Source organism: Macaca fascicularis, chromosome 8, assembly GCF_037993035.2.
Source record: "Macaca fascicularis isolate 582-1 chromosome 8, T2T-MFA8v1.1".
Taxonomy (NCBI): Eukaryota; Metazoa; Chordata; class Mammalia; order Primates; family Cercopithecidae; genus Macaca; species Macaca fascicularis.
Window position 1 is genome coordinate 144,301,108 of NC_088382.1, and position 22,935 is coordinate 144,324,042.

Consider the following 22,935-nt stretch of genomic DNA (forward strand, 5'->3'; position numbering starts at 1 on the left):
CAGAGCAGAGCTATCACATCTCTGATATTGTCTGGAATTGCTGGTTCATGGAGATACTAAAAGCAGACAAACACTTCAATTATGTGATCATTACTTTCAAATTCTCTAAAGATAGTGCATCCCTGATTGCCTGCACCCAGGAAGATGCTCCCACAGCCCTGCATGGGAAGGTTACTAGACAAAGGGTACATGATGGCTTGTGTGTGCAGAACCCACCCTCTCTGATAATCATTCTCCAGGTCATCAATTCTTCCCTCTGTACTAGATCTTTCCACTGGCCTATAAGCGTACTCTTATTCTCCCATCTCAAAACGAAAACATCGGCCGGGCACAGTGGCTCACAGTGGCCTGTAATCCCAGCACTTTGGGAGTTCGAGCCAGGTGGATCACAAGGTCACGAGTTTGAGACCACCCTGGCTAACACGGTGAAACCCTGTCTCTACTAAAAATACAAAAAATTAGCCGGGCATGGTGGCAGGCGCCTGTAGTCCCAGCTACTCGGGAGGCTGAGGCAGGAGAATGGCATGAACCCGGGAGGCGGAGCTTGCAGTGAGCCGAGATCACGCCACTGCACTCCAGCCTGGGTGACAGAGCGAGACTCCGTCTCAGAAAAAAAAAAAAAAAAAAAAAAAATCTCCTGACCCCCACTCTCCCACCCCATTTCTCTCCTCTTTACAGTAAAACTCTCCTACCAGAAATAAGGAGGAAAGGCAATAGGCCAACCCGGCCTTGCTGGTGTGAAGGTGGAGCCCTTGGAAGGCACTGGAGTCCCAGGAGCAAGACCCTCCCCGGATTCACAGAAAGACTTTCTCCGTGAACTAACAGGGAGGTAACGACCTAAGAGAATTCTTTTCTACCAACAACACATGAAATCAAAATTTAACAAAGCAGAACATCACTTCATCAATGAAAATCTCTCACAGATACTGCCAATCGATATTGTTTTTTCCGGGAAACACTCTATTCCAAAGGAACCCAAAATGCTTCCCAAACAAGAAGAGATTAGAGTAATACATTTTTCTTTATAGGAGGCCACGTTGTTTTCAATGTGCTTCCTGCTACTCCTACAATAACCCAGTGATTTAGGCAGAAAAGGGTTTGCAATCCCTGGTCCACGGCGGAGGAAACTGAGGCTGAAAGAGGAAAAGCAACTTGCTCAAGTCATCATGGGCAAGAGGCAGGGACCAGATTCTCTCCTACCTGCATTTGACACGAGTTACGTTTGGCTACAGCCCATGAGCTGAGTTTCTCCAAGTTATAGCTAAAATACTTAAGACTCTATACCCAGCAACATCTGCAATAAAACTCATTACAGCAAAGAGCATAATCCCCAAAGCACATATCAACTTCAGATGTGTTCATTTCAGCATTCATTGAGCAGTAACCACAGGTGGGCCCCACCCCAGACACTGCAGACAGAGATGAATCGGGCATGAGGTCCAGGCCCTGCCACAAGAGGGGGCCACCATCTCACTGGAGAGACAGACATGCCACAGAACAATCTCATGTAATGGTTTTTACTGAAATTATTTCCCAATACCTGTAAGTATTCTTGGTTCCTAGGATGCTCTCAGGAAAATGGGACTTCTGTGACATGTAACAGAGCTGAACTTCTGGGGACCACAGGGCTATTACAAGGGGTCTCCTAGTTCAAAGGCACACCAAGCACTGCCTAGAGATTACATAAATAAAACTATTTTGCATTTGTATATGAGAAAGTGTTGGAGACTACCAGAAATAAACTACTGCTTGGCTGTTCCACACCACCTAAGGCCTGAGGACCCTGGGTGGCACCTGGCCTTGGCCATCTGTTATGAATTTGCATAACAGATGTGTCTGTGTGCTCAGCTCTCTCAAGCAGGGAGACTGGACCTGGAGCTCCCGAGGTAGAGGCAGAGACAAACACGGGAACCTGGAACAACTCTCACATAACAGAAGGCTCCGCCATGTGACGTGGGCCATGAGAGTGGGGTGGATCCCGATCTGGACAGGCTGCCATGGACAGGAGAGGCTTCTCAGCTGAGGGACAACCAGAGCTCAGTGCTGCAGGACAGTGAAACTCCAGGAAGGGTGTGTGGGCAGGAGACATGCAGGCTCAGGGAGGAAATACACGGAGTGCCATGGAGGCAGGAGGAAGGGAAAGGAGTGGATCTGCTGACAACACAGGGACAGAGTTCCCCAGCACAGTCACTGAGCAGGCACTGGCAGCTCCTGAGAGAACCAGGAGTCCACCAGCAGAGCAAAGGCAAGGAGAAACCGTGTCTGAAGGGGCTGGCCCCGAAGGAGAGGCCCCACGTGCCTGAGCTGCGCCAGTTCCCCTGCGTGTCCATACCCTGGACGCAGCATGGCCCCATCACATGGCTCCCCCTAGAATGTGAGGTCACTGGAAACAGCATCTGGCTAGCCTTGGACACCTCAGTACACATGGAGGACAGCAAGTGGCTATGGCGGAATGAGGGAGGGAGAAGGAAGGAGTACACCCACCCAAGACGGGTGGGACTGACACCAAAGAGCCTGTCCGGAGATGAGAGCAGAGATGATGGCCTGAGACACAGGTCTGCAGAGGAGTCAGGCCAAGCAGGTATGAGACCATCACTGACTAGACACGGCCAACAACAGAGACAGGGGAGGCAGATGTGCCCCCAAGGGAGCAAGGACAGGTCTGATGGGCAGGATCAAGTGGTTTGGGCAGGATGTCAGCATGCAGATGCCTACTAGGAGAAGGCAGCGCAAGACAGGGTGGGGTTCAGCTACAGTGGGGCAGAGAAATGGGGTCAGCACCCAAGGAGGAGCATCAAGCCTAAAGATGGAAAGTGTCAAGAAGCCAAATCCTTCCAAAGGCCCTGGCTCAGTCCATCCGAGTAGCTATCACAAAATGCCACATTTTGTGGCTTATTAAGAGAATTGTATTTCTCACAGTTCTGGAGGCTGGGAAGTCTGAGATAGAGGCACGGGCAGAATCAATGCCTGGCGAGGGCCACTTCCTGGTTCAAAGCTGGTGCCTTCTTGCTGTGTCGTCACATGGTGGAAAGGGCAAGGTAGCTCTTTGGGGTTTCTTTCATAAAGGCACGAATTCCATTCACAAGGGCCCCACCCTCATGACCTGACCACCTCCCAAAGGCCCCACCTGCTAGGCCATCACATTGGAGGGTAGGTTTTGATCTATGAATTTTAGGGGGAAACAAACATTCAGCTCATAGCAAGCAACAAACAGAAGACCGAGTCCTTAGTGACAGAGAAAGCCCTTAGGGAGAAGGTGGAAGAGAAGAGGGGCTGCTCCTGAAAAACGCAGCAAGGATGGGGAGGGCAGGCACTGGATCCAGCCATGAGGAAGATACTGGTAACCTCAGAAAATGAGATTTCCCTAACATGGCCACAGAGACGCCCAAGGTGGCTGAGATCAAGGCAGGGATGTTCAGAAAGCAGGCACCCTCATCAGGCCTGGGGAAGGTTTGCTCTAACAAAAGGAAGCATCCTTTGGCCGTCTGGGTGACAATGGTCACCGCCAAGCACTGGCTACACTGGACAAATGACTTTTACCAGCTGACAATCTTCCAAGCCTTTGAGTAAAAGGCCAGCATCATATTTAAATTACAAAATAAAAAGAGGTCTGGTCAGCAGGGAGGAGAGCGGGCAGAGAGAGTGTGCAGAGAGCATGTAAAAAGGCCAGTGGGGAGGCAGCTCAGTGTGTCCTAAGCCTCCACATCTCTCTGGCCTGCAAGGCAGCCTCTTTTGGGTCATCTGCCCACAGAGTTTTCCCGGGGGTCTGGCTTTCGGGACCAGCCCAATGCCCAAGACCGCTTCTCCCTACAAAGCTGCAGACACACACGCACAGACATGCATAAGGGTGGTAGAGGCTGCTGCTCTCATGAACCAACACTGCCATGGCAAAGGGGTCCAGAGCCTCAAAGACACTCGCTCATAACTTCTGACCAGTGGTTTTCCTCCTTGAGATCCTGCCTTCGTGATCATCCAAAATGAGAACAGGGATTGTGCACTAAGATACTCAACACACAAGTATTTATAATAGCAAGTTCCCAGAAGCGACCTAAGTGCTCAGCAGTGGACAAATCCTGACACTCACAAAACAAATTATGATACAGCCACTGAAAATCGTATTTCAAAGAATACTGAATGGCACAGGGAAACACTCATAATGAACACTAAGTTTTAAAGAATGGAATACTCAGCTATTTGGTATGAATACAATTTTTTTATTAATGGATAGATATTATTTATGAATAGATAGAAGGAAGGAGAGCTGGCCAGGATGAAAGGAAATACACCAAAATTTTCACTGTGAAACTTTTTTAAAAAATAACTTCTGCCTGTAATCCCAGCACTTTGGGAAGGCAAGGTGGGCAGATCACGAGGTGAGGAGTTCGAAACCAGCCTGGCCAAGATGGCAAAACCCCGTCTCTACTAAAAATACAAAAAATTAGCTGGATGTGGTGGCATGCACCTATAATCCCAGCTACTCGAGAGGCTGAGGCAGGAGAATTGCTTGAACCTGGGAGGTGGAGGATGTAGTAAGCTGAGATCGTGTCACTGTACTCCAGCCTGGGTGACAGAGCAAGACTCTGTCTCAAAATAATAATAATAATAATTAATAATAACATCTGTACTTTCTACAATGAGTCTAAATAACATTTAAAAATCAGAAAGACTGCTAGGCCTTCTAAAAACAAGGTGAAGGATAACACAACAGATCCAACACGGTTCAGGAGGATCCACTCTAAGCTGCTCAGGCAAGGATGGTGTCTTATTCAAGTCCAGGCAAGGATGGCATCTTATTCAAGTCCATGTCCCCAGCCTGGCACATGATAGGTGTTCAACTAATGAGGAAGCTGAGTCGCACACTGCAAATCATAAAGACCATGAGCAGAGGAAAGGGGAAAGCCTTGGCTGAGGTGCCTGGGAAATTAAGGGAGAAGGCACTTGAATGGATCTTGAAAGGCAGCCAGACCTGCACAGGAGGTCACGGGAGGGGCTCCCAGACTCCAGAGTGCATCAGGCATGGGCTCTAACCCCGACCCCACCCCACCCCTACGAACACTTCCTCATTCAATGCCCCACCTCTCTGTTGGCCAGCCCATGATCCCCATTCTACAATACAGGATGGAGGGTCAGAGGAGCTGGCCTCCCCTCAGCCAGGGAAGTGCAGCGGCAAGCAGAACCGGGATCTCCCTGACCCAGGCCCAGGGCTCCACAGGGCTACATGGCCTGTGCAGGGTCAGCGCCAGTAAAGAACATATGGCCACACAGAGCCCACGAGACCACAAAAACTCCCCAAGGGAGCAGGGGTCTTGGTCACAGGGCTGGTCCTGACAGCCAGGCTCCCCAGGGGGCGCTCTGTGTTGCTCCTACCATTGCAATCTCAAATTTAAAAGCAGCCTGTTCCAAAAGCCCAGAGCAGAGAGCACGGTGCACCCTTTCCAACAGAACCTATGAGTGCCTCCCAGGCCTCCCACAGGGAGGGCAGCTGCACTCACTGGGGACGTTCATAAAGCCGCATATAAACGGCAAAATGCCAAAGCACACAGAGAGGGCGCGGGGTCAGGCTGCATCCCCCAAATATTAAGAATTGTTAATCCACCAAAATAACAACAAAGGAGGCACTTTTGTTTTCTATAGTGGACTAATATGAAAAAAATATTATCTTGCACCCTGAAATATACTCATAATTATGTTGTCAGCTAATCCTGATGAAGATGCTATAATTTGGATGCATTTTTAGGTCCAATTACTGTGCACTCAACCTTATGAAAAGAATTCAAAGGGAAAATGACATATTCAGCACAAAGAAAATCACGAAAGTTCAGGGTTTGAGCATTCAATTCCTACTAATTCAATTCCAGGTTTTAGCCAGCTACGCTGTACTATTAAAGTGGAAAATCCTAAAATAACTGTACTAATAAGTCCTCATTTCTGATCTCTGATTTGTAAACATTCCCAGCCAAGAACAGCCAGGTCCTGTCTGCAACCTCTGACCCCCCTGCCTGCTCTGGGACCCTGGGACAAGCAAGGTGTTTTGACCCAACTCCTTCCAGAAGGCAGCTGTGAACTGGAATATGAATTCATAGGCCCCGAGGTGGAGACTGAGTCCCTTGCACTGGGAAGGTTCCTGGATGCAGCAGAAGGTGGCCGGTGCTCTAGCCATGGGCCGCAGACATGATCAGCTGAAGCTGGCCTGCTCTGAGGGACCCCTCCCCAACTTTCAGGCCCTCAAGGAAAGGGGTGATGAGGGTCAGTTGGGCCTTGAGCTGGAGTCACAGATGCTCACAGCCAGCTCACATCCAGCCAGCTCACAGGATGCTCTGGCACCCTGCACACAAGGCAGAGTGTCCTCCTCCGGCTGCTGCTGTCCTCTGTACGTCCACCTGGCGGGAGTCTCAAGGGCAGGATGAGTGGAACAAGACAGGGTTCAGGCATTATGGGGTCCCCCACCAGCCCTTACACCAGCTTTTAATATTTCCATTATTGTTCATTATAAAAGGTACATAGGAGTACATGTTGATGGTAACAGTAAACAAAACAGCAGTCTATAGAATACAGACAACCCCCGAGCATCCCCTCTGAGAGTCAGAGCATCACTGAGCACAGTGTGGTGCCTACATCCTTCCAGACCTTCTGCTGTGCATCATAGACAGAGAGAGATGGACAGGAACAGGGACGAATATCACCTTCATAGCAACAAAACCTTGTACAAACCCTTCCCCACGGGGGTCCCCAGAGCCCTGTGCCCCTCCATACCCCTCTGCCTCCCTTGAGGTCCTGCAGGCTGGGCTTGACACAGAAGGACAGCAGAGGAGATCACTGGTATTGTTGAGGGTCTCAGGGGCCCCAAGTAAAAACTCAAAATACACTACCCAGCAGTGAACAGAGCACCCCTTCCCATTCCCAGCTGGGCTAGTGGCACAGAAGGCCCAGTACAGAGCCAAGACGTTCACCAGCATTCAGCAGTAATGAAGCTATCCCTGCACACTGAAGTGTCACTGGAGGCCCCATGGAGGGTAGTACTAAGGCACCCTTGCCCCTTCTAGCTAGGATTGGTATCAGCAGCAGAGGTCCAGCTGGGAGCCTGAACTCCCACCCCCATCCACCAGTAATGAGGTGCACTTTTCTACAGGCATCAAAGAGACTGAGTGGGGAACCTGAACTTCCACCCCACACTGGCAGTAATAAGGCAGTACCCCCTCGTCCCCACCAGAGCAGTGTCAGATGGAGCCTGCTAAAACCGAAGATTTAAATAAGATCCAGACCTTCGTAACATAATATCGAAAATGCCCAAGATTCGATTAAAAATCATTCCTCATGATTTTCCAAGACCAGGAAAATATCAATTGTAATGAGAAAAAACAATTAACAGACACCAATACTAGGTGGCACAGATGTCAGAATTAACTGATAAGGACTTAAAGTAGCCATCACAAAAATGCCTTCATGATAAAGGACAAGCCTCTCTACAACAAGCAAAAAAACACTGCATCTCAGAAAAGAAATCAGAGATATAAAGAAAACCCAAATGAAAATTTTAGAACAGAAAAATACAGCAACAACAAAACTTTCAATGGATGGGCTCAAAGCAGAATGAAAAGGAGAGAAAAATAACAAAGAAAAGAGATTGAAAAAGAAAAGAACAGAGCCCCCAAGGACCTGTGGGACTATCACAAAAGATTAACATTTGTGACATGAGTCCCAAAAAAAGAAAAAGAGAATAGAACTGGGCAAGTATTCAAAGAAATTACAGCTGAAAACTTCCCAAATTTGACAAAAGATATAAATCCACTAATTCAAGAAGCTGAGCAAACCCCAGACAGGATAAATCCAAAAAAATCCATGCCAAGTACAGCCATAAAAAAGAATGAGTTCGTGTCCTTTGAAGGGACATGGATGAAGCTGGAAACCATCATTATCAGCAAACTAACCACGAACAGAAAACTAAATACCACATGTTCTCACTCATAAGTGGGAGTTGAACAATGAGAACACATGGACACAGGGAGGGGAACATCACACACTGGGGCCTGTTGGGGGCTGGGGGGAAAGGGGAAGGAGAACATTAGGACAAACAGCTAATGCATGCTGGGCTTAAAACATAGATGACAGGTTGACAGGTGCAGCAATCCACCGGGGCACATATATACCTACATAACAAACCTTCACGTTCTGCACAAGTATCCAAGAACTTAAAGTAAAATAATTTAAAAAAAGAAATCCATGCCAAGACACATCATAATCAAATCTCTGAAAACTAAAGACAAAATGTAAAAGTAACAAGAAAAAAAGTCTACAGAGGAAAATTATGTGAATGACAGCAGATTTATCATCAGATACAATGGAACCCAGAAGGAAATGGCACAGCATTTTCAAATGTTGAAAGAAAAGAACTGTCCGCCTAAAATTCCATGTCCAGTGAAAATACCCTTCAGGAATGGAGGGGAAATCAACACATTCTCAAAGGAAGAAAAATTGGCGTAATTTGTCACCAGTAGATATCACCTAATAGAATGGCTACAGGAAGTTTCCTAAACAGGAAAAAAATATAAAAACAATAAATCTTAGAACATCAAAAAGAAAGAAAGAAGAAAGGAAAGTATAAAAATATGAGTAAATACACCAGACTTTCCTCTTAGGTTTTCTAAATTATGTTTGACAGTTGAAACAAAAAGTCTATCTCTGTGGGAAGTAGTTCTCAATGTATGCAGAAGAAATACTTACAACAATTATACCATGAATGAGGGAGGGGGTCCTCTCAAACTTCTGCTCTGAGATGTTGATAAAGAACCTTCATAACTTGACTATCAACCCTTGTACTGAATTCCCTTCCCTTCTACCACAGGTTCACCCCAACAATAGGATATAAGAGCAACGATCCTCAAGTAAATCAGAGATGACTTGCTTTACAAGAAGAGAAGAGTAAAAACATTGCTATCTATGCAGAAAGAAAGAATGGCAAAATTGAGACACCCATTACTCAGCATAGTTCCTAGGCTTGAAAGAGAACTAACAAACACTCGGCTTAAGGGACGTCAGAATGAACGAAGAAGTGAACCACTCCAATGTTGCTGCAGTTTCCGCATATTTAACAGATAGGATCCTTCTGGGAATGCTAGAATCAGGGATTATGACACCAAGTCACTTCAGCCTTAAACCTTATTCTTGTGCTTTTCTTTCTTGCTGGTAATTTTACATAAAAGGATATATAGCTAGAATAGACTATATACCAATAATTTTGATAATGAATTCTATGATGTGTTTTGTCTTCTTGTATCTTTTTTCCTTCCTACCATGATACCAGTAATTTATAAGTGATCCGTGTAGTTTAAATGTATTTGAATAACCTCAGTATATTTTAGCTCTACTCACTGATTTGACCTAAAAAAGCACCAAAAGGACATAAGTATTCCCATGTATTTTAGAAGCCTAAAGTCAGTGACAGGAAACCCAACATCAAGAATTTGAACCAGGCCAGGCACAGTGGCTCACACCTGTAATCCCAGCACTTTGGGAGGCCGAGGCAGGCAGATCACCTGAGGTCAAGAGTTCAAGACCAGCCTGGCCAAATGGTGAAACCCCGTCTCTACTAAAAATAGGAAAAACTAAGGTAGCTGGCAAGATGGCCGAATAGGAACAGCTTCAGTCTGCAGCTCCCAGTGAGATCAAAGCAGAAGGCAGGTAATTCCTGCATTTCCAACCGAGGTACCCAGTTCATCTCATTGGGTCTGGCTGGATAGTGGGTGCAGCCCACAGAGAGTGAGCCAAAGTAGGGTGGGGCATCGCCTCACTGGAAAGTGCAAAGGTCAGGAGATTTTCCCTTTTCTAGCCAAGGGAAGTCATGAGAGACTGTACCGGGAAGAACAGTGCATTCCAGCCCAGGTACTGCGCTTTTCCCATGGTCTTTGCAATTGGCAGACCCAGAGATTGTCTCCAGTGCCTGGCTCGGCAGGTCCCACCCCCAGAGCCCAGCAAGCTAAGATCCACTGGCTTGAAATTCTGGCTTGAAATTCTCACAGTCTGAGGTCGACCTGGGACACTAGAGCTTGGTGGGGAAAGGGGCATCGCCATTGCTGAGGCCTGAGTAGGCAGTTTTACCCTCACGGTGTAAACAAAGCTGCCAGGAAGTCTGAACTGGATGGACCCCACCACAGCTCCCTGGGACAGAGCACCTGGGGGAAGGGGCGGCTGCGGGTGGAGCCTCAGCAGACTTAAACCTCCCTGCCTGACAGCTCTGAAGAGAGAAGCGGTTCTCACAGCACAGTGTTTGAGCTCTGATAATGGACAGACTGCCTCCTCAAGGGGGTCCCTGACCCACCGTGTATCCAGACTGGGACACACCTCCCAGTAGGAGTCAACAGACACCTCATACAGCAGAGCTCTGGCTGGCATCTGGCAGCTTCCCCTCTGGGACAAAGCTTCCAGAAGTAAGAACAGGCAGCACTCTTTGTTGTTCTGCAGCCTCTGTTGGTGATACCAAGGCAAACAGGGTCTGGAGTGGACCTCCAGCAAACTCCAGTAGACCTGCAGCAGAGGGGCCTGTTAGAAGGAAAACTAACAAACAGAAAGGAATAGTATCAACATCACCAACATCAAAGACCAAAGGTAGATAAACCCACAAAAATGGGGAGAAACCAGCGCAAAAAGGCTGAAAATTCCAAAAACCAGAACACCTCTTCTCCAAAGGATCACAACTCCTGGCCAGCAAAGGAACAAAACTGGACGGAGAATGAGTTTGACAAATTGACAGAAGTAGGCTTCAGAAGGTGGGTACTAACAAACTCCTCCGAGCTAAAGGAGCATGTTCTAACCCAATACAAGGAAGCTAAGAACCTGAAAAAAAGGTTAGACAAATTCCTAACAAGAATAACCAGCTTACAGAAGAACATAAATGGCCTGATGGAGCCGAAAAACACAGCATGAAAATTTCATGAAGCATACACAAGTATCAATGGCCAAATCAATCAAGCAGAAGAAAGGGTATTAGAAATTGAAGATTAACTCAATGAAATAAAGCAAGAAGACAAGATTAGAGAAAAAAGAGTGAAAAGAAGTGAACAAAGCCTCCAAGAAATACGGCACTATGTGAAAAAACCAAATCTACGTTTGATTGTTGTACCTGAAAGTGATAGGGAGAATGGAACCAAGTTGGAAAACACTCTTCAGGATATTATCCAGGAGAACTTCCCAATCTAGCAAAGCAGGCCAACATTCAAATTCAGGAAATACAGAGACCACCACAAGAATATTCCTTGAGATGAGCAACCTCAAGACACATAATCGTCAGATTTACCAAGGTTGAAATAAAGGAAAAAATGTTAAAGGCAGCCAGAGAGAAAGGCTGGGTTACCCACAAAGGGAAGCCCATCAGACTAACAGTGGATCTCTCAGCAGAAACCCTACAAGCCGGAAGAAAGTGGGGGCCAATATTCAACATTCTTAAAGAAAAGAATTTTCAACCCAGAATTTCAAATCCAGCCAAACTAAGCTTCATAAGTGAAAGAGAAATAAAAGCCTTTACAGACAAGCAAATGCTTAGAGATTTTGTCACCACCAGGCCTGCCTTACAAGAGCTCCTGAAGGAAGCACTAAACATGGAAAGGAACAACCGGTACCAGCCACTGCAGAAACATGCCAATTTGTAAAGACCAAAGACTATGAAGAAACTGCATCAACTAATGGGCAAAATAACCAGTTAGCATCATATGACAGGATCAAATTCACACATAACAATATTAACCTCAAATGTAAATGGGCTAAATGCCCCAATTAAAAGGCACAGACGGGCAAATTAGATAGAGTCAAGACCCATCAGTGTGCTGTATTCAGGAGACCCATTTCATGTGCAAAGACACACATAGGCTCAAAATAAAGGGATGGAGGAAGATCTACCAAGCAAATGGGAAACAAAAAAAAGCAGGGGTTGCAATCCTATTCTCTGATAAAACAGACTTTAAACCAACAAAGATCAAAAGAGACAAAGAAGGCCATTACATAATGGTAAAAGGATCAACACAACAAGAATAGCTAACTATCCTAAATATATATGCATCCAACACAGGAGCAAGCAGATTCATAACACAACTTCTTAAAGACCTACAAAGAGACTTAGACTCCAACACAATAACAGTGGGAGACTTTAACACCCCATTGTCAATATTAGACAAATCAATGAGACAGAAAATGAACAAGGATATCCAGGACTTGAGCTCAGCTCTGGACTAAGCGGACCTAATAGACATCTACAGAACTCTTCACCCCAAATCAACAGAATAAACATTCTTCTCAGCACCACACTGCACTTATTCTAAAACTGACCACATAATTAGGAGTAAAACACTCCTCAGCAAATGCAAAAGAACGGAAATTATAACAGTCTCCAAGACCACAATGCAATGAAATTAGAACTCAAGATTAATAAACTCACTCAAAACCACACAACTACATGGAAACTTAACAACCTGCACCTGAATGACTACTGGGTAAATAATGAAATAAAGGCAGATACAAAGATGTTCTTTGAAACAAGTGAGAACAAAGACACAACGTACCAGAATCTCTGGGACACATTTAAAGCAGTGTGTAGAGGGAAATTTATAGCGCTAAATGCCCACAAGAAAAAGCAGGAGAGATCTAAAATTGACACCCTAACATCACAATTAAAAGAACTAGAGAAGCAAGAGCAAACAAATTCAAAAGCTAGCAGAAGACAAGAAATAACTAAGATCAGAGCAGAACTAAAGGAGACAGAGACACGAAAAACCCTTCAAAAAAAAATCAATGAATCCAGTAGCTGGTTTTTTTAAAAGATCGACAAAATAGATAGACTGCTAGCCAGATTAATAAAGAAGAAAAGAGAGAAGAAACAAATAGACACAATAAACAATGATAAAGGGGCTATCACTACTGATCCCACAGAAATACAAACTACCATCAGAAAATACTATAAACACCTCTAGGCAAATAAACTAGAAAGTCTAGAAGAAATGGACAAATTCCTGTACACATACATCCTCCCAAGACTAAACCAGGAAGAAGTCGAATCCCTGAATAGAACAATAACAAGTTCTGAAATTGAGGCAGTAATTAATAGCCTACCAACCAAAAAAATCCAGGACCAGATGGATTCACAGCCAAATTCTACTAGAGGTGCGAAGAGGAGCTAGTACCATTCCTTTTGAAACTATTCCAAACAATAGAAAAAGAGGGAATGCTCCCTAACTCATTTTATGAGGCCAGCATCATCCTGATACCAAAACCCAGCAGAGACACAACAACAACAACAAAATTTTAGGCCAATATCCCTGATGAACATTGAAAAATCCTCAATAAAATACTGGCAAACCAAATCCAGCAGCACATCAAAAAGCTTATTCACCACAATCAAGTTGGCTTCATCCCTGGGATGCAAGGCTAGTTCAACATACGTAAATAAATAAATGTAATCTATCACATTAACAGAACCAATGACAAAAACCACATGATTATCTCAACAGACACTGAAAAGGCCTTTGACAAAATTCAACAGCCCTTCATGCTAAAAACTCTCAATAAATTAGGTATCAATGGGACATATCTCGAAATAATAACAGCTATTTATGACAGACCCACAGCCAATATCATACTGAATGGGCAAAAACTGGAAGCATTCCCTTTGACAACTGGCACAAGACAAGGATGCCCTCTCTCACCTCTCCTATTCAACATAGTATTGGAAGCTCTGGCCAGGGCAATCAGGCAAGAGAAAGAAATAAAGGGTATTCAATTAGGAAAATAGGAAGTCAAATTGTCTCTGTTTGCAGATGACATGATTGTATATTTAGAAAACCACATTATCTCAGCCCCAAACCTCCTTAAGCTGATAAGCAACTTCAGCAAAGTCTCAGGATATAAAATGAATGTGCAAAAATCACAAGCATTCCTATACACCAATAACAGACAAAGAGCCAAATCATGAGTGAACTCCCATTCACAATTGCTACAAAGAGAATAAAGTACCTAGGAATACAACTTACAAGGGATGTGAAGGACCTCTTCAAGGAGAACTACAAGCCACTGCTCAAGGAAGTAAGAGAGGACACAAACAAATGGAAAAATGCTCATGGATAGGAAGAATCAATATCGTGAAAACGGCCATAATGCCCAAAGTAATTTATAGATTCAATGCTATCCCCATCAAACTACCACTGACTTTCTTCACAGAATTGGAAAAAAACTACTTTAAATTTCATATGGAACCAAAAAAAGAGCCCTAATAGCCAAGACAATCCTAAGCAAAAAGAACAAAGCTGGGGGCATCATGCTACCTGATTTCAAACTATACTGCAAGGCTACAGTAACCAAAACAGCATGGTACTGGTACCAAAACAGATATATAGACCAATGGAACAGAACAGAGGCCTCAGAAATAACACCACACATCTACAACCATCTGATCTTTGACAAACCTGACAAAAACAAGCAATGGGGAAAGGATTCCCTATTTAATAAATGGTGTTGGGAAAACCGGCTATCCATCTGTGGAAAGCTGAAACTGGATCCCTTTCTTACACTTTATATAAAAATTAACTCAAGATAAATTAAAGACTTAAATGTAAGACCTAAAACCATAAAAATCCTAGAAGAAAATCTAGGCAATACCATTCAGGACATAGGCATGAGCAAAGACTGCATGAGTAAAACACCAAAAGCAATGGCAACAAAAGCCAAAATTGACAAATAGGATCTAATTAAACTAAAGAGCTTCTGCACAGCAAAAGAAACTATCATCAGAGTCAACAGGCAACCTACAGAATGGGAGAAAAATTTTGCAATCCGTCTGAAAAAGGGCTAATATTCAGAATCTACAAAGAACTTAAACAAATTTACAAGAAAAAAACAAACAACCCCATCAAAAAGTGAGTGAAGGATATGAACAGACACTTCTCAAAAGAAGATATTTATGCAGCCAACAACTGTGAAAAAAATGCTCATCACTGGTCATTAGAGAAATGCAAATCAAAACCACAGTGAGATATCATCTCACAACAGTTAGAATGGTGATCATTAAAAAGTCAGAAAACAACAGATGATGGAAAGGATGTGGAGAAACAGGAACGCTTTTACGCTGTTGGTGGGAGTGTAAATTAGTTCAACCATTGTGGAAGACAGTGTGGAGATTCCTCAAAGATCTCGAACTAGAAATACCATTTGACCCAGCAATCCCATTACTGGGTATATACCCAAAGGATTACAAAACATTATACTGTAAAGACACATGCACACGTATGTTTATTACAGCACTGTTCAGAGTAACAAAGACTTGGAACCAACCCAAAGGCCCATCAATGATAGACTGGATAAAGAAAATGTGGCACCTATACACTATGGAATACTACACAGCCATAAAAAAGGATGAGTTCACGTCCTTTGCAGGGACATGGATGAAGCCAGAAACCATCATCCTCAGCAAACTAATACAAGAACAGAAAACCAAACACTGCATGTTCCCACCCATAAGTGGGAGTTGAACAATGAGAACACATGGACACAGGGAGGGGAACAGCACACGCCGGGGCCTGTCAGGGGTTGGGGGTGGGGGGAGGGACAGCATTAGGAGAAATACCTAATGTAGATAACAGGTTGACGGGTGCAGCAAACCACCATGGCACATGTATACCTATGAAACAAACCTGCACATTCTGTACATGTATCCCAGAACTTAAAGTCTAATTAAAAAAAAAAAACAAACAGAAAAAAAATTAGCCAGGGGAGGTAGCGTACACCTGTAGTCCCAGCTACTTGGTTGGCTGAGGCAGGAGAAGCGTTTGAAACCAGGAGGTGGAGGTTGCAGTGAGCCATGATCACGCCACTGCACTCCAACCTCGGCAACAGAGTCAGACTCTGTCTCCAAAAAAAAAAAAAAAAAAAAAGGAATTTGAAGCAAAGTCACTTGTGGGGAAAGAATGTAAAGAAAGCACTGGGTAGTTTGGCTAGAGCATAATAATTGGATTTTCTGGATTTCAAAAATTTGGATTGTAATAAAAAGAAACTTTGTGCTATTTTTACAATTTTCAGTACAAATAAATGTGTGTATTAAGAAACAATAAAATTAACATATTTGAGTACCTTTTTTAAAAAATGAGGGAGGGTAAAGGGATGTAAATGGCGGGAAGCTTTCTACACTTCACTCACACAGATCAAACGGCAACAAACAGTGCTGCATCTTGACTGCGGGAGTAATGACACAAATCTACACACAATAAAAATGGATTCAAACTATACACACACACTGCACCGGCACCAATTTCTTGGTTTAATATTGTATGACAGTTACATAAGATGTAACCAATAGGTTGGGATAATAAAAAAAAAAGTTCTAGAGATCAACGGTGGTGATGGTTACATAACAACACTAATGTACCTAATGCCACTAAACTACCTAAAAATGACTAAAATGGTAAATTTTGTGTTGTGTAGATTTTATATTTATTTTAAAAATGTAAACCACTTTTGGGTAAACTGGGTAAAAGGCACGTGAGACTTCTGTATTATCTTTACAACTTCCTGTGAATCTGTAATTATTTCAAAATAGACATTTAAAAAAACTAACTGTGGCAAACAAAAAGAGTCTGGATCTTCTGGAACAAACAATAATTTTGAGAAGATCATGTACACTGCTAGGTGGCTTATCCATGATCCCAGTCAATCCCAACTACCCTGGAAGATATGTAAGGCTCAGAAAGGTAGAGGGAGGCAGCTCCCAGAGGCAGACCCAGAATGCAGCCCAGTGAATGTGCCCATCTCTGAGCACTGGTGGGGAAGTTTGGGGTCTGAAGGGCTGGCTATGGACCCCACACCTTTGCCCAGTACCTTCTATGCCAGCTGGTGGGGAGGTTTGGGGTCTGAAGGGCTAGCTGTGTACCCCACACCTCTGCCCAGTACTCTCTATACCAGTTGGTGGGAAGAGGCAGGGTCTGAAGGGCTGGCTTTTGCCACACCTTTGCCCACTGCCTTTCATACCACCTGTACTCATTACCTGCAGTAACAGCCTCACCAGCCCAATGCCAGCTTCCCCTTAGCGATGATGCTGCCAACACAGTAGGCACTCAACAAGTGCTAGATGATCTGATTATTACAAAATGATTAACCATTTATCAATGCCCTCAAGAAGACAAAATGTTACATTATGAGACTATTACACTACTCTGTTTAAAAGCCCCAGATTAAAAATCTCTTACTTCTTCTCCTTGATTAGTATAAATCATCCTCCCTGCTTTGTAACTATCTTTTACTTGGATTTATTAACTTTAGAGGGAGTCCAACAGCCAAAGCTAAGACCCTATTAAATTATCTATCTTATGAGGAGAGGAGTAGGGTGGCAAATTCTTTCTGAGTTATACTTTTGTTTTCTTGTTTTTCATTTGTCCTTAAGTTATTAATTTCCTAAGGGCCAGCAGCTTCCCAATTGGAATGGAAATATTTTAACAACATAAAGCTGGATTGCTGTCACATCCAGCGTAAAGAATAGTCTCATACATGCAGATGAGTACAGTTTAAAATACCTTTTTTATATATTCAGGAAAAGAGACTCAGGTTAGAACAAACATTTTCCTTCCATTTAGCTCATCTTGCAGAACTTTTAATCAGCTGTGAATAAACTATCAACTTCATTACCATCATCATACTTAGGGAAAACTTGCTGTAACCAAAACAATGGCATTGAAAGAGGAAGAAGCCGATGAGAAGGAAGGTTAAATTAATTAAACCCTCACCATGAGCCGGCACCACCAGAGGCTCATACGAGGCTTATTTAATTCTCACAACAATCCTGTGAAATAGGTTTTATTATTGTATTTTCTCAAATCTAAGACAACATCTACTTTAGGGAGCACGGATATTTTACATACCACTAAAAAAGATAAAAACGCTGCCAAATAAACTCAGACACACTAGTTTCTCACCATACCAACTGTAAGCTGCCTCCTGATCTTAGAGATGCTAAAATCTAAGTCTGGCCGGGCACAGTGGCTCACGCCTGTAATCCCAGCACTTTGGGAGGCTTAGACGGGCAGATCACTTGAGCTCAGGAGTTCGAAACCACCTAAGGGACATGGCGAAACCCTGTCTCTACCAAAAATACAAGAACTTAGCCAGGCGTGGTGGCGCCTACCCGTGGTCACAGCTACTCAGGAGGCTAAGGTGAGAGGATCGCTTGAGCCTGGAAGGCGGAGGTTGCAGTGAGCAGAGATCGTGCCACTGCCCTCCACTGTGGGTGCAGAGTGAGACTTTGTCTCAAAAATAAAATAAAACAAAATAAAATAAAAGTGTTTGAATCAATGAAGTTCAGTAGCATTTCCATATAACTGGGCAGGCTGGATGTGAGCTGGGGAGATCCTGGTTCCCAACCCCGGCTCCCTTCCCTGTAAGGCCCCTTTTCCCCAGCATGCCATACACACTCAGGCTGTAAGCCCGGCTTCTGAGCTCACCTCTATGCCAGCACGACAGCCCTGCTTTCAAGGGAGAGGAGATAAACTTTTCCTGAGTACCAGAGGCTTTCACGCTCCCTCTCACATTTGATCCGGACAAGCTGGGTTGCTGCTAGCCGTTAAGGCACCTCGGTGAGAACTGGACAAACGCATCCTTCCTTAAGACACTAGCACCCCCTGTCAGAAAATGGTCATAACATATTGAGTTTGTTGGAACAATACACTTTGCAGTCATTTGTGGAAAACTCATAATAAACATACATATTCATTATGCGAAATGTGCCCTCTTAAAAAGTGGCTCCCTTGCGGGCACGGAGGATACAAGAAAAAAAAAAAGAGGTGGCTCCTTTGTGCAGTGTGTAACCTGCACAGCTGTACACAGTAGCTCTGCGAATGTGTCAGACAGAAAGATGAGATTATCACACGTTACAGAGGAGAAAGCTATAACTTGCCTAAGAATCAAATACAGGCCTGTATGGTTCCACAGCTACTTGATGAGTCACAAGGAGCTTAAAAATTAGGTAGGAAAGCAGGTGGTATGTGTGCACATCTACATATGAACATACTAACCACATGCCACAGGAGCATGTGCGGAGAAGGCAGAGATCTCTGTGGCTGGAGCACCTGGGAGAGGTTTGTCAGAAAAAGGGAAGTTGAACGGCTCCAGGAGGTGGCGAGACAGCTGGAGGAAGGAAAGGAGAAGGGAGTGGAAGCCGCACAGCCAGTGGGGTCAGAACCAAGAGCCTCACCTGCTGGAAGAGCCTTGAGTGTGGAGAGAGGACGGGTTAAAGGCAGGGCAGGCACACCGAGAGCTGCGGCGGCTCCTCCAAGAGCCCCCCACAGACCAGTACTTGGCCAGGAATGGATGCAAGAAGCTCCTGCCCCCCAGGCAGGAGGCCCATCCCAGAGGTCTGGAGACAGCGGGTGGGGGCACTTAGAAAGCTGCCCCGTCTGATGCGGCAGCTGCCTCCCAGGTCCAGCCACTGGAGGCCCAAATATTGAACTTATAGTTGGAATCCCCTGATTTTTAAGCACTGGCCATCAAATAAGATTTTTCTGGGAAAGAAAAAAAAGAAAAGAAAAAAACCTCTGCAGCCTCTGCAGACCAAACAAAGCAAATCTGCAGGTTAGGTCTGGCCTGCGGGTTGCCAATTTGCAATTTCTGATAAAAGGCTTTCCACCTGGGTGACTAGGGGAAAGTTGTTAACTTACAGGGGAAAAGGCAAGGAAACTGGTCTGAAAAAAAAACAGAGACACACAGACCATGAGACAGAGAAAGAGAGGGACATTGAGAGGGACCGAGGAGAGGACCCAGCACCTTCTGCCCATCCACCCAGCTCCCTAACACCCCATACCAGTGCCTGGCTTGGGTAGATGGAAGACAATTAGTGTGATTTTGCTAGTTTAGAGATTTTCTCTGAGTTTTTCAGATCTTCCACAACAGGAATTACACATGTAATCCAAAAAATAAAAAATAAATTTTAAAAAACACTTATATGGGTGTTAGAAATAAAGGGATAGCAACTGACAAAATAGTAAGATCTCCCTCTTAGGGGAGGAAGACTTACTGATCACCAGACCGCTTTGGCCTCAGACACGTCAACTTGTCTTGGTCAGGACCAAACACTCATTCAAGACCGAGATCAAGGCCAGGGCTGCCCATACCACAGGGACATGCCAGCTCTGGGCACAGCTGTTGGGTTCCTGGTATTTTTCTTTGACGTTGATTAGATGTTTGACTGTGCAGGGTAGGGATATGTCTTACATTTCTCCCTTCCTTTATGTAATAAAGATATGTTCATTGATAAAATGACCCAAAAAATAAAAGAAGACAGGAAACTAGTTTAACCGGCAGCAAGACAGATTTAGATTATGTGGGGAAAAGGCATTCTTGGCATAAAAGTTTCATTCATTGCAACGAGAAATTTGGTGAGTGTGGCAGGTGTGGGCAGCCTAGCCTGAAAGTGCCAGATTCCAGAGCTGCAAATGTGTGGGCTGGGTGTAAGGAGTGCCCAGGTGAGCAGATGGTCTGCCGGGGTTAGAGGAGGCCAGGCAGGAAAAGGCACAGGAGCTCCCAGAGCTGGTGTTCTAGGAGTTTCCACGTGTCAGTCATGGGAAGGAGAGGAAGACATCAAGATTTCATGGCACAATGTGGCACTCCCACCCTCCCCTGCCCCAGCCACCAGCTGCAGGGAGGTGCTTACGCTGCCTCCTGTTGGTCACACATACATTCCTATTAGTGACCACACTGGAACCTCCCTGCTGTCCTGGGAAACAGCCGAGTACATGGTGTCATCCCCATCACCACCACCACCGTCAGCATCTCCTTTTTACAGAGAAGAAACCTGGGGCTCAGGTGAGTGAGTTGCCAAAGGAGCCCCCAGCCAGATGAATTAAAAAGCCAGAACTTAACCAAGACCCTCCAAGTCGACCACCACATCTGCCTACCCCCCTGGTGCCTAGCCCTGCCACGGGAAATCGCTTGTTATTTCCTGTAATGCTCACAGAGAGCAATACTGCGAGGAATGCAAGTCTTGGTCTCCCCAGCCCACAGCCAGCGTCATGGTTAGAAGGACATTTCAAATGATTAATTACAACTAAGAAAAGGAGCTACATGGAGAAGGGGACTTTGCTGTGTTTGTTATAATTTACTACAGCAATTCATTTTGGGGAGCAACAGCGGGAAAATAACAGTATGCCAGATATAAGTGATACCAACCCACCCAGACCACATACTTAATGAGCATGCCCACTGCACAGGTTGGCAGCAGGTCCAGAACCAGGGAACAGTGGACCACCAGGTAAGAGGCAGACAGGCTTTTAGCAAAACAACACTGGGAGTTACCGTCAGGCAGAAAGTACAGACCGTCATCGATGGGAGGGCGACATACACGTGCTAACACCACCCTCCGGTGGCCCATCAGGGCACTACATCTGAATGGCCATAATTTTAAAAAACATGGCTAGTGTTTACTGATTGCCTAACTCTTGGTTGGTGCCTTCCCCGTCACCCCACTTAACCTTCACATTAACCCAGTAAGTGAGGGGCTGCTGTTCCCATCTTAAGATGAGTTAACTGGGCCAGGAGGGGATTACAAGGTGATACAGCAGGTGGACACACAGCAGGGCTACAACCCAAACACACATCCTTGGCCCAGGACCAGACTCCGCTGTCCTTCCTAGGTGGAGTTGCTGCTGTTGCTGGTCCCCAGAGGGGGTGCAGCTGCCCTAACAGCTCAGATACCCTGGCCAGCCACAGCAGGTAACTCAGACCAACTCTGACCACAGACTGGCCGCCACCTGGCCAATTCTCAACCTGAGTAAGGTATTTTCAACTCTTATGGGGCTTTCCCGTGTATGCCCACATTTCTATGTGACAGAAATGGCATGGAGAGGAATAAATCTAACCCAGGGTCCAGGTGGCATGCTTCCACTGACATGGCTACAAGGCAGGCACAACCACCCTGCCCTGAGTCCGGGTTATCCTGGGTTGGGGGCTGGGACCAGAGACTTCTGGGGTGCAGGGGAGTTCTGCTTCCAGATGTGACACTGGTTACTCACTGGTTATGCAGTGAGTTCAGTTTGTGAACATTCACTAAGCTGTTTATCCTATGCATACTTCTCTACATGCATGTGACACAGTAATCTAAGAAAATGTGAACAGCAAATTTTAGAGGAAAAGATATAGGAAAAAAAACAATATTCTGATTCACAAGTAAACCTCTCATTTAAAACAATACAGATCGGGACACTACTTTGGCCCTCGTAGCTGTGTGACCCTGCGCACACATACTTAGCCTCTCTGAGCTTCAGCTTCCGTCTGCACAGGGCTGTAGGGAGGACCGCAGGACATCACGAAGACGACGTGCCTCACTTAGTACCTGGCCCCTCGGAGGCACCATTGTACACGCAGCAGTATGAGGGGTACCGGCCTGGTCAGGAGCCCAGGCCTCCGAGCTCCTTAGTGGCTCTCATACTTCCAGTGGATGGCTTCTGCACACGTCTCTAAATTTCTTTATCCCTCAGTGTCTCTTCTGAAAGAGGAGTAGCCCAAATTAAAAGTGGCCTTGGAGTGTTTGAAAGTGGAGCCTAGTCTTCAGGCCTTATGCAGAGGCTAACGTGCAGAGAGACAGAGACCAAAGCAAGGGTGTGGGGCAGACTCACCAGCACCCTCCTCCCCTTCATCCTGCAGGCACGCAATAGGAACCAACCCTCCTGCCTCCTGCGGCTCCCCTGCCCATAAATCATCCCCAAGGTGCCTCCCTCCCGGCTCTGAGGCTCAGTGGATTGAAGTTCCAATAAATGCACACCCCTAATTTGTGAAATGATTATCATGCATCTCATAAAATGCTGATGAACATGCCAAATCCCATAGCTCACACAGTTAACGTGTTTATTAAACGCAAGAGAGAAATCCCGTGGGTGTTTCTTTGCTGAAGCTGGATTAACAAAATAAAATGAGAAATACTCA

General features: G+C 45.1%; 1 protein-coding gene across 5 annotated transcripts in view; it reads right to left on the minus strand.

Moving 5' to 3' along the window:
* The window catches only part of ZFAT (zinc finger and AT-hook domain containing), a 239,854-nt gene that overhangs the window by 191,853 nt on the left and 25,066 nt on the right, over nucleotides 1-22,935 (minus strand). For 2 of the 5 annotated variants that reach the window (XM_074000058.1, XM_065519659.1), the window contains exon 1: nucleotides 18,465-18,605. The exons of the other annotated variants lie outside the window; for them this stretch is intronic. The gene's annotated coding sequence lies outside the window, so the exon portion shown is untranslated. Of the gene's footprint in view, nucleotides 1-18,464; nucleotides 18,606-22,935 lie in introns of those variants that run through there. 5 annotated transcript variants of the gene reach the window in all.